The sequence below is a fragment of the Palaemon carinicauda genome, chromosome 8, assembly GCF_036898095.1.
Source record: "Palaemon carinicauda isolate YSFRI2023 chromosome 8, ASM3689809v2, whole genome shotgun sequence".
NCBI classification, from domain to species: Eukaryota; Metazoa; Arthropoda; class Malacostraca; order Decapoda; family Palaemonidae; genus Palaemon; species Palaemon carinicauda.
In genome coordinates, this window is record NC_090732.1 from 55,888,221 (window position 1) to 55,908,220 (window position 20,000).

Here is a 20,000-nt window from a genome sequence, read left to right on the forward strand (position 1 = left end):
AAGGCCTTGACGATTTTTGTAGGAAATCTCATATAATTTACACTTTTTTTTTTTACAGTATAGAGGAATTATTTTTATCAATTTTTGTACTTACATTTCTCAAGGCCTAAATGATTTTTTTTTTTTTGGTAAACAAGCTACATACATATCTTAAAAACTAGGCATCATATTGTATTCATTTTTCCAAGGTCTATAAAACTTTTGTAGAAATTCGTAATATTTTTCATATTTCTCGAGGATAGCAGTTTGTTATAAGCAAGATCTATATATCAGTATCACAATTTCTCATGAAGAAGGACGAATTTCGTCTGAAGACCAACATATAAAAGTATTTCCATCTCTCCTGAGCAAAATGATTTTATACACAAAATGAACACTAATTCTTATAGTCTCCAGCCAAACAGGATATTTGCACGTGAAACTAACATGTTAACAGCCTCCTTTCTCCCAGCAAGAGGATTTCAGCGAGAAGATAAGCTTATTAGTATTTGCACTTCTCAAGGCATTAGGATTTCTCAGGACGAGGAGTATTTTATTTTGTTAGGATATCAAAATAAAAGAAAATAGGACAGGGCAAACCCCAACACATTCACTAGAACTAATATTGCTACTACTCATGTATGAATAACCTTCAGTGAAATTTGTGTACGATTTATGTTATATGGACATAAAACTTCTTTTACTGCTGGGGTGCAATAGGCTAGTTGTACAATTTAGTCGGACATATTGTTGAAAATGAAAAATAAAAGAAAAATTATCTGTTTTGTATATATATATATATATATATATATATATATATATATATATATATATATATATATATATATATATATATATATATATATATTATAAGACAAACGTACTTTTCAAAACCCCTTAATATGGTCAAAACAGATAACACAAACATCACTAATAATACAACCATTAAAAATAATATTGATAATAATGAAAATGTTAGCTTTAAAACTAAACCTGCTCACCTATTAACTACATACAAGCTCTTGGCCATATAATGAACTTAAAATATTATTTGCGTTACTTTACTGTATGCTTTACTCTCTTTATTTACAAAATAGTAAAATCCCATGAGACGAATAGACTATAGTAGTTAGTTGTGATTTTAGTACTTTTACAATCACTGTCCCTGATGCTGCAATAAATAAAAGTAACAATCAAAAAGAGATTTTGTCATCCTTATTGAATTATTTAGTAAATTCTACCAGCGAAAGGAGGGACAAAATACTTATAACTGCCGTTAAATGAAGTAAGTAAATTGAGTATCTTTCTGCTTGGGAAAACCTAATGAGAAAACGTCAGTTTCTGCATAATTAAGTAACTTATCGGATCTTTCTGAAAGGGATTAAACTCCTCGTCAGCATTTCTGACATGAAGATGTTTTGTCAAAGAAAATATATACCGAAAATTACTATTATTATTATTATTATTATTATTATTATTATTTGTATCATCATTAGTCAGAACGTTCGGACTTCCTTTATAAAAGGACAAACAGTTTTATGAGGAAACTTTCAAATGCCAATATGACAGCTGACTTATGTGGGTGTGGGCGGATTAAGAATTTGTTGGCTGAATGCCATCCCCCTAAATCAACCAGAGAAGAGCCACCCATCCACATTTACAGTGTACCAACACACTTTCTAAGCCATTTCATAAATAATGCCTCATTCACTTCTTAAAGTGGCAGGGGATAATTAGCTCTAATTATATTTTAATGAGTATGGAGTTAGACGTAGACAAACCAAAGACAGTGCTTGTGCGTGTATATATATATATATATATATATATATATATATATATATATATATATATATATATATATATATATGTATGTATGTATATATATAAATGACACCAATAAACCGGGATTAGGTTACACCAGACCTTTGTATTCTTATCAACAACATACGAGCGCAGAGGTCACTGTTAAGAATAATTTCTTGAGGGGAGGAACATTATGTATGTCTTGAGAGTTTAAAATTATTACGGTGATATAAGTAGTATTAGTATTATTTATATTTATATTCACTATTATAACTATTTTATTGTTATGTAATTACTCAGTGATATCTATTTCAGTAACGTCAATGAATTGTGATTTCTCATTAATATACTACGTCGCATGCAGATCTAATAAGGTGTCCTTGATTATGGTTCGGAAAAAAATATATTGCGCCGTAAGAAATCTATAAAGTTCTAAAACGACTAGAATAGTGCATACGTGGAAGTTAGAAAGGAAGTGACGTCATTCCCGATGGGTCTCGATTCTGAAATTATGTTATACCTTAGTACAGGGGTTCTCAAACTTTCTTCAACCAAGGACCCCTTTTATGCATATCCATAATATATACATACATGCATGCATGCATACATACATACATACATACATACATACACATACCTATATATATATATATATATATATATATATATATATATATATATATATATATATTCATCATCAGCCATTACTAGTCCACTGTCGAACAAAGGCCTCAGACATGTCCTTCCACTCACATCTGATTATGGCCTTTCTATGATAGTTTATAACCATATATTTTCTTAGCTCGTCAATCTATTCTCTTCCCTTCCTTCTCTTGCTTCTTTTGCCTTCTGGTATTCTGATTGTCCATCTACGATCTGTTATTCTCATTATGTATCCTGCCCATGTCTATTTCTTTTTCTTACACATTGCTAGAATATCCTCTACTTATTTTGTTCTCGTATCCATATTGCTCTTTTTTCGTCTCTTGTTGTTATTCCCATTATCATTCTTTCCATAGCGTATGTTTAGAGGCTTTAGCAAGAATCCAAATTACTGATGTATAAGTTAATACTGGTAGGACCATCTGATTTTTAGATCAAGTAGCATTTAATTTTTCATAATCTCATTTTGTTTACCAAAACGTCTCCATCCCATGATTATTCTTCTTATAATTTCAATCTCATGTCCTGGGGAAACACTTACTGTCTGTCATAAATACATATTTTTACTAACAATCTCTAAAGGTTTGTCCATAATCATAATTTTTTGTCTAGGTCCTACATTTCTGCTTTCTTTATTCAAATTTTCTATCATCTATTCTATTGCAATTCCTCCCATGATTCACTAAATAGAACTACATCATCAGGTAATCTTAAGTTGTTGAGGTATTCCCCATTAATATTAATTCCTACATTTTCCCAATCTAAATCCCTAAAAACTTCTTCTAGGCACGCTGTGAATAACTTATGAGAGATGGGGTCTCCCTGTCTAACTCCTATCTCAATCAGAATTTAATTACTATCTTTATGTCGTTTTAACATTCCTGTACTTTCCACATAGATATCTTCAAATCTTATAACATAAGATTCATCTATTCTTTGTCCTTGAAGGACTTTCATTACTGCTGAACTTTTGACAGAATCAAAAGTTTTCTCATAGTTTATTTTTATGTGTATATATATATATATATATATATATATATATATATATATATATATATATATATATACATATATATATATATATATATATACATATGTATATATATATATGGATGAAAATCAACACAATATCATGTTCAAATAGAAATAAATTTCTACCTCAAACCAGGGATCGAACCCTAGCCCCTTCAAATGAAAGGCCAGGTCGCTTCCAACCATGCCACCAGAAGCTCTAAAAGAAGTCGGAACCTAACTGTTACCTGCAGTTCAGGATTTACCTGGCGAAACATCAGTCTCTTACCAGCGAGTTTTCCCCAACTTCCCGGCCCACCAGGCGACACAATTGATAGCTTTTTAGTTGGAATTACCCCCAATGAGTCAATTTGGATGAAAATCAACACAATATCGTGTTCAAATTTCTACCTCATACTTGGGATCGAACCCTAGCCCCTTCAAATGAAAGGCCAGGTCGCTTCCAACCATGCCATCAGAGGCTCTAATATATATATATATATATATATATATATATATATATATATATATATATATATATATATATATATATATATATATATATATATATATATATAGATAGATATGTATATGTATATGTATATATATATATATGTATATATATATATATATATATATATATATATATATATATATATATCATGAGATATCAAAATTTATTCATTAAAGCATCATAATTTCTTAGTCCATACAGTGCCAATCCCTTTAATCCTATTAACGAAATTTGTTTGCCCTGAAGTGCTTGTACAATTTTGCTGCATTCCAAATAAAAATATCTGGATTCAAACACTTCATTGGCAATGTACATTACTTTATATCAAATTAAACAGATTACTTAATTATGGATACCAGTGGCACTAGACCTAATCGACCAGCAACCCAGCACAATTTGGTTATATGAACGATGTACCATCATCTGAAAGTGGAAAAATATGTGGGGTCATCTAATATATGCAAAAATGTGCGCCTGCAGGGATGGCACTGCTGCAAAGGAGAGACAGAAGCACCGAAAGAATTTCCTCCATAAGAATGACTGGCTACCAACGGAGGAGCCCATGTCACACGAAATGTGTAGCAATCGACATTAAACCGAACCAAGCCATAAGAAATGTTAAGAGCCCAAGATTTTGCTCATTTTCAAAATTCGAATAGACGCAAGACTAATTTTATGTAATAAACCTTGACTATTTGAAAAAAATTTGTTCAGTAAACTATTCCCTAAAATGCCTCACCTAACTTGCAAAGTCTTACAGTGTTAGTAATATTGAAATTAATGACAACGAGAGAGAGCCTTCTGGTGCCTGCACAGGTCAAGTGAGGTATTTTGTGGAAAAGTTAACCGAACAAATGTTTTTCAGACAGCTAAGCTCTATCCTAAGAGATTAGTCATGCATCTTTGTTCCAATTATCAAAATAAGTGAGATGTTAGGCTTCAACATTCCTTATGCATGAAATTCAACATTCCTTATGCATGAAACTCTTTAGGGGCATGTGGCATCCCTTTGCAACAGTGCAGACGTCCTTTCTGCCGGGGTGGGAGATCCCCAAATGTTGGTACCTTGTTCGCGTAACCAAACTGATCTTGATCGCCGGTCTGTATGCTTGTTATTGAAAACTAGTTTGTTCACGTTAGTATTGACAAAGTTTTTAAACAAAACAACGTTAATAATAATAATGATTTGTCCCACGAGGAACTGACTATATTGTTAACTGAACTGATGTTTGATTTTATAATTGATGATTTATTTACTTTACTGTACAACGAGGAGCAAACTGCCTGTGAAAAATTAATGAAATGATTACGATTCTATTTGTCTACAGAAATTCATTTAAAATTATAATGAAAATATTATGGGTAGGAAACTTTGAACCATACGATCACGCATCGGCTGAAGATTTTCTTTTTAATACTGCAATACCGATTGATATGTTTGTAGTTACAAAATGTAGACACAATAATTATGATGATCGTAGTCGGAAAGGCATTAGTTGTTAAAATAATTTAATAATAACACTTAATTCTGACCCAATTACCTCAATTACAAGACTACTCTGTTGGTTATATATTGACAAAGACAACTCATTCTAAAAATTTGATAATGATAAAAAAATATTAATAACAGAATTACACACTAAAAATTTTTACATTACTAATCACGGTTAATGCTATAAATATCAAAGATGAGGCAAGCAAAATATTTTTAGTATGTATTTTCAAGATCCAAGAAGGATAAAAATTCTAGGATGCGAAAGCCATCACAATTATACTTGAAACTTTATTTTGAGGGTCTTTATTCGCATTATTAGTCTCCGTGAAGAATTCATTAACATAAAAAGGCTATATCATGTATCACTAACTTAAATCAAAATCCCCGGAAAAAAAACACTCATGTTCATGTTTTAAATCTTGATGACCCTGAATGTTATGTAAACCTCTTATGCATTTGTCCTCTGAAACTTGTTTTGTAAAAGCAAATTAATGATCCGCATTAGATTTCGTGAGCACTCTACTCTATTTATACAGTATATACTAGAAAGCTCAACATGTGTAAAAATACTAATGAATAAATTAAAAATATGTTAAGTGTTGTGTCTTAATTGTAATACATATTATTTCTTAATATTCACAACTGACCTAACCGATATTATTTATCAATATCAACAAGCGACCTAACCGATATTATTTCTTAACATCCACAAGTGACCTAACCAATACCATTTCTTAATATCCGCAAATGACCTAACATATACTATTTCTTAATATCCACAAGTGACATGACCCATATTATTTCTTAATATCCACAAATGACCTAACCAATATTATTTCTTATCCACAAGTGACCTATCCGATATTATTTCTTAATATCCACAAGTGACCTAACCGATATTATTTCTTAATATCCACAAGTGACCTAACCAATATTATTTCTTAACATCCACAAGTGACCTAACCAATATCATTTCTTAATATCCGCAAATGACCTAACATATACTATTTCTTAATATCCACAAGTGACATGACCCATATTATTTCTTAATATCCACAAATGACCTAACCAATATTATTTCTTATCCAGAAGTGACCTAACCGATATTATTTCTTAATATCCACAAGTGACATGACCCATATTATTTCTTAATATCCACAAATGACCTAACCAATATTATTTCTTATCCAGAAGTGACCTAACCGATATTATTTCTTAATATCCACAAGTGACCTAACCGATATTATTTCTTAATATCCACAAATGACTTAACCGATATTATTTCTTAATATCCACAAATGACCTGACCAATATCATTTCTTAATATCCACAAATGACTTAACCGATATTATTTCTTAATATCCACAAGTGACCTAACCAATATTATTTCTTAATATCCACAAATGACTTAACCGATATTATTTCTTAATATCCACAAGTGACCTAACCGATATTATTTCGTAATATCCACAAATGACTTAACCGATATTATTTCTTAATATCCACAAGTGACCTAACCGATATTATTTTTTAATATCTACAAATGACCTAACCGTTATTATTTCTTAATATCCACAAATGACTTAACCGATATTATTTCTTAATATCCACAAATGACCTGACCAATATCATTTCTTAATATCCACAAATGACTTAACCGATATTATTTCTTAATATCCACAAGTGACCTAACCGATATTATTTCGTAATATCCACAAATGACTTAACCGATATTATTTCTTAATATCCACAAGTGACCTAACCGATATTATTTTTTAATATCTACAAATGACCTAACCGTTATTATTTCTTAATATCCACAAATGACCTGACCAATATTATTTCGTAATATCCACAAATGACTTAACCGATATTATTTCTTAATATCCACAAGTAACATGACCCATATTATTTTTTAATATCCATTAATGACCTAACTTATATTATTTCTTAACATCCACAAGTGACATGACCCATACTATTTCTTAATATCCAAAAATGATCTAACCGATATTATTTCTTATCCACAAGTAACCTAACCCATATTATTTTTTAATATCCCCAGATCTAGCCAATATTATTTCTTAATATTCACAAGTGACCTAACCTATATTATTTCTTAATATCTGCAAGTGACCTAACCCATATTATTTCTTAATTTCCACAAGTAACCTAACCGATATTATTTCTTAATATCCACTAGTGACCTAACCGATATTATTTCTTAATATCAACAAGTGACCTAACTGATATTATTTTTTAATATCCACAAATGACCTAACCGGTATTATTTCTTGATATCCATAAATGGCCTAACAAATATTATTTCTTAATATCCACAAGTGACCAAATCGATATTATTTCTTAATATTAACAAGGGACCCAATCTATATTATTTCTTAATATCCACAAGTGACCTAACTGATATTATTTTTTAATATCCACAAATGACCTAACCGGTATTATTTCTTGATATCCATAAATGGCCTAACAAATATTATTTCTTAATATCCACAAGTGACCAAATCGATATTATTTCTTAATATTAACAAGGGACCCAATCTATATTATTTCTTAATATCCACAAGTGACCTAACTGACATTATTTTTTAATATCCACAAGTGACCTAACCGATATTATTTCTTATTATCCACAAGTGACCTACCCCATATTATTTCTTAATATCCACAAGACACCTCACCAATATTATTTCTTAATATCCACAAGACACCTAACCGATATTATTTCTTAATATCCACAAGGGACCTAACTGACATTATTTCTTAATATCTACAAGACACCTAACCGATATTATTTCTTAATATCCACAAGTGACCTAACCGACATTATTTCTTAATATCTACAAGTGACCTAACTAATATTATTTCTTAATATCCACAAGACACCTCACCAATATTATTTCTTAATATCCACAAGACACCTAACCGATATTATTTCTTAATATCCACAAGACACCTAACCGATATTATTTCTTAATATCCACAAAACACCTAACCGATATTATTTCTTAATATCCACAAGTGATCTAACCAATATTATTTCTTAATATCCACAAGTGACCTAACCTATATTATTTCTTAATATCTACAAGACACCTAACTGATATTATTTCTTAATATCCACAAGACACCTAACCGATATTATTTCTTAATATCCACAAGTGACCTAACCGACATTGTTACTTAATATCTACAAGACACCTAACCGATATTATTTCTTGATATCCACAAGACACCTTACCGATATTACTTCTCAATATCCACAAGATACTTAACCAATATCATTTCTTAATATCTGCAAGACACCTAACCGATATTATTTCTAAATATCCACAAGACACCTAACCGATATTATTTCTTAATATCCACAAGACACCTTACCGATATTATTTCTTAATATCTGCAAGTGACCTAACTGACATTATTTCTTAATATCTACAAGTGACCTAACCGATATTATTTCTTAATATCTACAAGTGACCTAACTGACATTATTTCTTAATATCTACAGTGACCAAACAGACATTATTTCTTAATATCTACAAGTGACCTAACCGATAAAACGAATATTCTTCAGATCAAAGAGATGAAATGTTCCCCTTACCCCCAGGCATAACATATCTTTAAAGATGAAGTGTATAAAAGACATGAAATCTGCAGACTCTCATGCATGCCATCAACTAATATTCCTATGATCTGAGTCATGCAACATGCGCCAAGGACAGTAAAGAAAAAAAAACTTTTAAGTCTGTAAGATGCCTTATGTTTGTAATCAAAAGATCATTTTGATAATCAAAACATTTTTTTCAGGGCAGAGTGATGTACAGTATCAAATATAATTTTACAATAATCCTAAGGCTCAGTAAATAATTCACATAAAATTCAGAGCAATTTTTGACGGATGATTTAATTATAAGCCAAATAACAGGTGACATGTGTTTAATCAACAGATAAAACACCTAAAAATAAGTGATGATAAACGTAAAATACAAAACAATAATATAGTAATAATTAGGAAAATTAAATTATTATTGTCTAAGATTTATAGTCTGATTTTTAGGGTTATAAAGCAAATTTAAATCAGAATGACGTTCCAACTTACCTTTATAAATTGTGAAAGCTGGAAGACGACAGAACAATAGAAATAATAAAAAAGAAGAATAAAACATAGGGCCGTGATTTACATTTTTGTGAAGTAGAATAATGTTTTGGACGATTAAAGTACATTACAATGAACTGCAAGCCCACGACTCATGCAAACAAGCAAACAGACCAAAGCATGGACACGATCCCAACAGAGCCAATACTGACTGAAGCTTTAAGATGACCTGATCTCCCGAGTGAAAATCAACTTCGGAAGAGATTCATCGTTATGACCGCAGGGCAACACTAAACCTATGACGACTTCTTTTTTTAAAAAAATGACGGTGGGAGGAAGGGATGGTGCAAACACACATCTTATTATCTTGTGAATCTAAAATGTCAAGTCCGTTGATGAGCCTGGTCCTTGCCAAGTCCATGATCCCGGATGTTATTTTAGGGTCAGCGACCTCCTTGAGGCTTTCATGTGCAAAATACTCATAAATTCTCTTCTGGTGTTTGCATTATTTTGTTTCAAGCCTTTATATTTCTTTTTTGAAATCTTCAATTCAAGCATAGCTCTATATATTCTCGTTATAAAAAATCATAACCACATAAAAGCAACTAACTAAAAAAGGGATTCAAATGCGCTTTTCGAAAACTAAACTTCATAAAAATGCGATGAAAAAAAACTATGTGCGGAACATAACGATGCTAGAAAAACAACCCGCCATTATATATAATTTTGACAAAATCAATTATTATTCTTTGTCTTTCTCGGTTGTGAGTAGAATAAAGTTTGTGAATACTTCTCTATTAACAAGAAATCACCAAAACTACAACACCAGTCATAATCATGTTTCCTAGAGCCACTCTCAGCATATTTGTCCATGAAATGCATTTAACATCAAGAACAAACAACAACGGGCTTTAGTAATGGTTTATTTGGGAATGACTGAGGCGGTGGGCTATTTCAAGCGTTTAAATCGCGTCAACGTAAAAAGTATTGACTTTGACAAGTTACTAATGAAGAAAACTATGTCTCCACCAGAAACTCCAACAATGTGAATATGGCAAAAGACGGCAGTCACTACGCATACCGGAGTAAACAGGGAATATGGGTCACGGAGAGTAAATTGGTGATTTAGACATTAAGATATTGTTTAAAATAAAATGAGGAACAAAATGATAAGCACGTACCATTGTGTTTGATCTAAGGAAATCCAGACATGGATGATTCTATCTTCGATTGTCTTCTTTGTCTTCTTATCATTATGGCTCAGGTACAAGATGACAGACCTGCCTCTTTTACGTCTGCAGGTGATTTAAATGTTCACCATAGGGAATGATTAAATTCTGTTTCTCATAATTATCGCCATGGCTTAAGAACTTTGGTCATTGCATCTGAATCAAGCTGTGAGCAAATCGTAAGTGAAGCTAATCGAAGGTCTGGTAACTGTTTGGACCTCATATAAGGTTGGTTCTTCAATTGGGACATCTAATCATGCCTGATTTTATTAGTAGTGAAGACTGAGCAGCCTGTCCCTTGTGTCATACTCCTGTAAGATCTATATAAAATCTTAAGCAGACTGGAATGGCATTTTGAGCGATCTCTTGTGCTGGAATTAGTCACAATTGTATAAAAATGTTGAGCCTGTTGTTCCTTTAAATGATAATCAAATCAACAAAATTGATAGGCGTATCCCTTCTCGTGCGCCAAGGTACCGGAAGAAAGACAAACACTGATTCAATAATGACTGCAGACGTGGTTATTTCGAGAAGTAGGAGGCCTGCTTCGGAAGGGTAACAAACCAGATTTGACTTGAAATAACTACAGTATACTCAGCTTAGAGATTTGTCTCAGGGAGTTTATGCATCAACTGGAAAGAAATAAAATGTAACAATGAAAGAACCTTTTCCTGGCAAAACCCAGGAAGATAAGTGGTGGGCTACCCTTAAATCTGCACTCTTTGGTGTAGACATAACAGTTCCTCTTTTGCTCAAACAAGATGGCTCTGTCACTCACTGTCCACAGGAAAAGGCAACCCTTTTGGCTGATGCGCTTGACAGCAAACAGAGTAATGAATAAGTTAATCTTCCTGATTCCTGTTTTCCTCAGCCCAAACTAATTAGTTTAGCCTTTCAACCTGGTGAAATGGACCTTGATGGTGTTTTTCTTTTGTTTTTACAAAGACTGTAGATTTCTTAGCTCTGTTTATTTTCCGCAAGTTAGAAAAAAAGAGGTTCTTTTAGCACTAATTGGAGAATATATATATATATATATATATATATATACATATATATATATATATATATATATATATATATATATATACATACATATATATATATATATATATATATATATTATATACATATATATACATATGTGTGTGTTCGTATGTGTGTACGTATACATACGTATTAATATATGTATATCCTTTTCTGAGTGGGGATACCTTACGTGTAACGTGGTGAAATGTTTTAAATATGGTCATGATCAGCAAAGCTATATTGGTTTGTGGTGAGCAGTCAGACAAAAATCTCCCACCTTCACAAATCAGTAGTGGTCAGTGTGGGGATGAAAACTGGATAAACCCCAGACTTGAATATATATATATATATATATATATATATATATATATATATATATATATATATATATATGTGTGTGTGTGTGTGTGTGTGTGTGTGTGTGTGTGTGTGTGTGTGTGTGTGTGTGTAATTGATTGTTTGATTTTGTGCATATGTAAACAAAAACATTAAATACGTAACCATTAATATGTTCGATTGCAATAATGATGTCCAAAATAAAGAAAAAATAGTATGAAAAGCTTTACTGATTATGATATACAATCGTATATAACTAATAGATAAATTCAAATGAAAATGCCCATAACTATCATACACGAAACAAGAACATGCAGATACGGATGGATAAATTTCAAAACAATGGAAACTCCAACATGGGAAAAGATATGCGACGTGGCATTATACTGTAGAACCCATGGCGTCATCTTTAATGACATAATTATGATTAAAATCTGCTACCTATCGGCTTTGAATTATTGGAATTATGTTAGTTATTATCGGATTATATACACAATCCTTACAGAGAGAGAGAGAGAGAGAGAGAGAGAGAGAGAGAGAGAGAGAGAGAGAGAGAGAGAGAGAGAGAGATTTACAACCTGATGTGCTCCATGTCAGAAGGAAACAAATCTCCAGCAGACACACACAGACACACGCACACACACAGGGGGCCAACAGTTAAGTGCTTTAAATGTAAATATTAGCAACAAAAGAGATGGATTGAAAAATATTGTAGAGGATTTCTATACAATGTTCTACAATAGTGATATAAGAAATAACTTTGCTAATGAAAATAATGAAGTACCTGAGTCAGTACCAAATGTAACAGTAGAAGAAGTAAAGAAAACATTAAAAGGCATGAAAAGAGGCAAAGCAACAGGAGAAGATGGTCTAACAAATGATTTTAAAACTCGTTGAATTTTGTACGCAATGTTTCCAAGAATGCTGTATACCAACAGCTTGGAAAATCTTTATAATCATATTAAAAAGACCTGTAAAATTATCACCTAATAAGTTGACTCTCAATAATATATAAAATATTTACAACGATCATATTAGGTCGAATAGAGAGAAACAGCTAGACTTTAATCAACCAGGAAAACAGGCAAGTTTTAGAAGCGGGTATTCACCAACTGATCACATCCATGTAATTAACAAGCTAAGGGAAAAATCAACTGAGTATGATAAACTATTATGTAAGACATTTGTAGGGTATGAGAAAACTTTTGATTCTGTCAAAAGTTCAGCAGTAATGAAAGCCCTTCAAAGACAAGAATTAGAGGAGTCTTCTGTTACAACACAAATAGATATCTATACGGGTAGTGCAGCAATCTTAAAACTACATAAAGATAGTACGAAAATTCCTATTTAGAAAAGAATTAAACAGGGACACCCCATCTCTCCTAAATTATTCACAGCAGTCATAAAAGAATTTTTAAAAATTTATGTGGTAAAAATATAGGAATTAACATTAATGGGAAATACCTTAACAACTTATGATTTTCATACGACATAGTTCTGCTTTGTGAATCATGGGAGGAATTGCAACAGATGATAGAAAATTTGAGCAAAGAAAGCAGAAATGTAGGAATGAAAATAAATATAAGTAAAACTTTGATGATGTGCAAAGAAAATGTAGACAACAAATGAGTGTTATGGAAGAATCTCTAGACTTTCTTAATAAATATACTACTGTACTTAGAACTGACAGTAAATGTATCTCCAGGTCATGAGCCGAAATTAATAGAAGGATAAGTATGGGATGGAGAGTCTTAGCTAAATAAACTAATATTATGAAAAGTAAAATGGCACTCTCTCTACAAGGAAATATACTTAATCACATGGTCCTACCAGAATTAACTTATTCCTCAGAAACTTGGAGCCTTTTTAAACCTTAGAACAAAAGCTATTTACAACTCAAAGAGCTAAGGAAAGGCTAATGATTGGATTCACACTAAGAGGAAGAAAAGGAGCAACATGGATACGAGAGCAAATTTTAATAGAGGATATTCTAACAAAACAGAAAAGAAATGGATGTGGGCAGGACATTTCATGAGAATGAGAGATAATAGATGGATAAAAATAATAACAGAATGAGTCCCTAGAGATTGCAAACGAATCAGAGGCAGGAAGAGAAGACGGTGGATTGACGAGCTAAGAAAATATGGGGGTATACATTGGCATAGAAAGACCATATACAGAAAGGAGTGGAAGAGCATGTCTGAGGTCTTTGTCCTGCAGTGGACTATCGACAGCTGATGATGATAATGATAATGATATATATATATATATATATATATATATATATATATATATATATATATACATATATATAAAATCATATGGTCATACCGAAACATGCTGGGAGGTTTCCCAGTATAGCATCAGTCATATTATGTTATATGTTAGTTTGAGTGACACATCCTTTCTCTCTCTCGGCAAAGGAGTTACATAATGCGCTTGAAAATTTATTGTTTTCCTTTTGTGGATTACACCAGCGTCCCAATAATCTAGAAAGGAAATCTGAAAGCACATGACGTCTTTGTTGAAGAGTCACCTTCTCCAATAGTTGCAGCATCTCTTTTCATTGCTGGGGAAAATAATCCGTTAACTTATTGAGTGAATAACTGCTACTAAGCTCTCGTTATGAAATACTTTACGTATATTATAAAACACTTTAAGTAAATATGTTTGACAATTCCAAACAACTTGCTTTGAGTAAATATTATACCTATATTTATGTGATTTACAGGGCTTATTGTACATACAAAATTATATAAGAGTTAATTAGATTGCATGAGTGCATTTCTTCTAATTAATCTAGATTTTCGTGGCCATGATCAGCAAAGCTATATTGGTTTGTGGTGAGCAGTCAGACAAAAATCTCCCACCTTCACAAATCAGTAGTGGTCAGTGTGGGGATGAAAACTGGATAAACCCCAGACTTGAATATATATATATATATATATATATATATATATATATATATATGTGTGTGTGTGTGTGTGTGTGTGTGTGTGTGTGTGTGTGTGTGTGTGTGTAATTGATTGTTTGATTTTGTGCATATGTAAACAAAAACATTAAATACGTAACCATTAATATGTTCGATTGCAATAATGATGTCCAAAATAAAGAAAAAATAGTATGAAAAGCTTTACTGATTATGATATACAATCGTATATAACTAATAGATAAATTCAAATGAAAATGCCCATAACTATCATACACGAAACAAGAACATGCAGATACGGATGGATAAATTTCAAAACAATGGAAACTCCAACATGGGAAAAGATATGCGACGTGGCATTATACTGTAGAACCCATGGCGTCATCTTTAATGACATAATTATGATTAAAATCTGCTACCTATCGGCTTTGAATTATTGGAATTATGTTAGTTATTATCGGATTATATACACAATCCTTACAGAGAGAGAGAGAGAGAGAGAGAGAGAGAGAGAGAGAGAGAGAGAGAGAGAGAGAGAGAGAGAGAGAGAGAGATTTACAACCTGATGTGCTCCATGTCAGAAGGAAACAAATCTCCAGCAGACACACACAGACACACGCACACACACAGGGGGCCAACAGTTAAGTGCTTTAAATGTAAATATTAGCAACAAAAGAGATGGATTGAAAAATATTGTAGAGGATTTCTATACAATGTTCTACAATAGTGATATAAGAAATAACTTTGCTAATGAAAATAATGAAGTACCTGAGTCAGTACCAAATGTAACAGTAGAAGAAGTAAAGAAAACATTAAAAGGCATGAAAAGAGGCAAAGCAACAGGAGAAGATGGTCTAACAAATGATTTTAAAACTCGTTGAATTTTGTACGCAATGTTTCCAAGAATGCTGTATACCAACAGCTTGGAAAATCTTTATAATCATATTAAAAAGACCTGTAAAATTATCACCTAATAAGTTGACTCTCAATAATATATAAAATATTTACAACGATCATATTAGGTCGAATAGAGAGAGACAGCTAGACTTTAATCAACCAGGAAAACAGGCAAGTTTTAGAAGCGGGTATTCACCAACTGATCACATCCATGTAATTAACAAGCTAAGGGAAAAATCAACTGAGTATGATAAACTATTATGTAAGACATTTGTAGGGTATGAGAAAACTTTTGATTCTGTCAAAAGTTCAGCAGTAATGAAAGCCCTTCAAAGACAAGAATTAGAGGAGTCTTCTGTTACAACACAAATAGATATCTATACGGGTAGTGCAGCAATCTTAAAACTACATAAAGATAGTACGAAAATTCCTATTTAGAAAAGAATTAAACAGGGACACCCCATCTCTCCTAAATTATTCACAGCAGTCATAAAAGAATTTTTAAAAATTTATGTGGTAAAAATATAGGAATTAACATTAATGGGAAATACCTTAACAACTTATGATTTTCATACGACATAGTTCTGCTTTGTGAATCATGGGAGGAATTGCAACAGATGATAGAAAATTTGAGCAAAGAAAGCAGAAATGTAGGAATGAAAATAAATATAAGTAAAACTTTGATGATGTGCAAAGAAAATGTAGACAACAAATGAGTGTTATGGAAGAATCTCTAGACTTTCTTAATAAATATACTACTGTACTTAGAACTGACAGTAAATGTATCTCCAGGTCATGAGCCGAAATTAATAGAAGGATAAGTATGGGATGGAGAGTCTTAGCTAAATAAACTAATATTATGAAAAGTAAAATGGCACTCTCTCTACAAGGAAATATACTTAATCACATGGTCCTACCAGAATTAACTTATTCCTCAGAAACTTGGAGCCTTTTTAAACCTTAGAACAAAAGCTATTTACAACTCAAAGAGCTAAGGAAAGGCTAATGATTGGATTCACACTAAGAGGAAGAAAAGGAGCAACATGGATACGAGAGCAAATTTTAATAGAGGATATTCTAACAAAACAGAAAAGAAATGGATGTGGGCAGGACATTTCATGAGAATGAGAGATAATAGATGGATAAGAATAATAACAGAATGAGTCCCTAGAGATTGCAAACGAATCAGAGGCAGGAAGAGAAGACGGTGGATTGACGAGCTAAGAAAATATGGGGGTATACATTGGCATAGAAAGACCATATACAGAAAGGAGTGGAAGAGCATGTCTGAGGTCTTTGTCCTGCAGTGGACTATCGACAGCTGATGATGATAATGATAATGATATATATATATATATATATATATATATATATATATATATACATATATATAAAATCATATGGTCATACCGAAACATGCTGGGAGGTTTCCCAGTATAGCATCAGTCATATTATGTTATATGTTAGTTTGAGTGACACATCCTTTCTCTCTCTCGGCAAAGGAGTTACATAATGCGCTTGAAAATTTATTGTTTTCCTTTTGTGGATTACACCAGCGTCCCAATAATCTAGAAAGGAAATCTGAAAGCACATGACGTCTTTGTTGAAGAGTCACCTTCTCCAATAGTTGCAGCATCTCTTTTCATTGCTGGGGAAAATAATCCGTTAACTTATTGAGTGAATAACTGCTACTAAGCTCTCGTTATGAAATACTTTACGTATATTATAAAACACTTTAAGTAAATATGTTTGACAATTCCAAACAACTTGCTTTGAGTAAATATTATACCTATATTTATGTGATTTACAGGGCTTATTGTACATACAAAATTATATAAGAGTTAATTAGATTGCATGAGTGCATTTCTTCTAATTAATCTAGATTTTCGTGGCCCCCTACATATGATATTAAACTTAGAGAATCAGGAACTGTCTTTAGTTAGTCTCCTGAAACGAAAAGACCCCGAGAATCATGGTCTTCCCAACAAAATGGACCGTTATCCCTTTTAACAGAGTTTCTCTGGGAGAAACTGAAGGTCAAAGTTAAATTACAAAGGACCACTCAGTCCCCAAAACAAAGGAATAGAATGACCAAATAAAGTTCAAACAATGCTTGTTTGCGAAACAAAATATGCAATTACGACAATGCATATTAGGAAGCAGCGTAACAGTGCAGCAGTCAATATAGTTAACTAAACAAAGTCAATGACAAACAAAACAGCCAGGCCAGCATTAATGAACTCACACACTGACATATCAAGAGTAAGAATCGGTCGACCACTGTATCAAATTATCAAACACTGGAGACGAGGAGCCAACAAACACTGGCAACAAACAAATTACGGAGAAATTGCCTCGCCGAAGTTTAAAGTGATGGCGACTTAACTAAAATAGAATGAAATATCGAATGCAAAAACCCCGAAAACTGACCAACTAAATAATACCTATGAAGAAATGAAAGATGAGGTACAAAAAGACTGGAGTTTTTGGAAATAAAAAGAAGAGACATTAAAACTAATGAAGAAAGTCAAGTGATAAAGAAACAACCAACACACAAAGGACACCCAAACGGATGAGAAAAACTAAAGTTCTTATCACATAGTTAAGAATTTTAAAAACTGTCTGCACATTATTATTAATATTATTATTATTATTATTATTATTATTATTATTATTATTAGCTAAGCTACAACCCTAGTTGGAGAAGCAATAAGCCCAGGGGTTCCATTAGGGAAAAATAGCCAAGCGAGGAAAGGAAATAAGGACATTAAATATGAGAAAAATTAGCAATAAAATATTTAAAAAACAGTAACAACATCAAAACAGATATGTCATATATAAACTATAAAAAAGACTTATGTCAGCCTGTTCAACTTTGAATTTTTGAGTTTCAACCTATTCAACTACTTGGTCACAGCTGGAATAAAACTTCTAGAATACTGTGTAGTATTGAGATTCATGATGGAGAAGGCCTGACTATTAGAATTAACTGCATGCATAGTATTACGAACAAGATGGAACTGTCCGGGAAGATCTGAATGTCAAGGATGATCAGAATAGTAAAAAATCTTATGCAACATGCATAACGAACTAATTGAACGACGGTGCCAGAGATCAATATTTAGATCAGGAATAAGAAATTCAATAGACCGTAAGTTCCTGTCCAACAAATTAAGACGAGAATCAGCAGCTGAAGACCAGACAGGATACTTGAAGGCTTTCTCAATAAACTATTTTTTTGTTCGTGCAATTAAAGAAGACACAGACCTAATATGTTTCTCAAAAGTAAATTTGCTGTCGAGAATCACACCTAAAATTTTAAAAGAGTCATACAGTTAAAAAAAAAAAAAAAAAAAACATTATCAATGCTGAGATCTAGATGTTGGGGAGTCACTGTTCTTGACCTAAATACAATCATACTTTGAGTTTTGTCAGAATTCAACTTCATGCCCCATAATTTGCACCATGCACAAATTTTAGCTAGATCTCTATTAAAGGGATTCAGTAATCCGAGATCTACACTCAGGAGATTGAATTGATGCAAAGAGTTATGGAAATTAGGCGGTAATCAGTTGGACTTGAGCTACCACTAACGCATTTACATAGAAGAGTAACATTACCCATTTTACAACAAGTGCTAAAATCTCCTCTTCTTGCTAAATTGCGCAAAATAACAGATAATTGTGGAACTAAGAAATCTGGAGTCTTTATAAAAAAACAAAAACAAAGGAAAAATACCATTTGGGTCTACACCTCCATGAGCATCAAGGTCCATCAACAGAGCTTTAATCTCACGAGATCGAATAGCTAAACTAGTTAGTTTAGCCTCAGGAAAACAGGAATGAGGAAGTTCAAGTTTTTCATTGCTCTGTTAACTGTCTAACACATCAGACGAAAGGGTTGCATTTTCCTTTGGACAGAGTGACAGAGCCATCTGGTTTAAGTAAAGGAAGAACTGTTGCATCTACACCAAAGAGTGCAGATTTAAGAGTCCACCA

General features: G+C 32.3%; 1 protein-coding gene across 1 annotated transcript in view; it reads right to left on the reverse strand.

Annotated features, from left to right (window-relative positions):
* Positions 1–20,000, reverse strand: part of dally (division abnormally delayed protein) — a 995,610-nt gene that overhangs the window by 158,414 nt on the left and 817,196 nt on the right. The window lies entirely within an intron of this gene.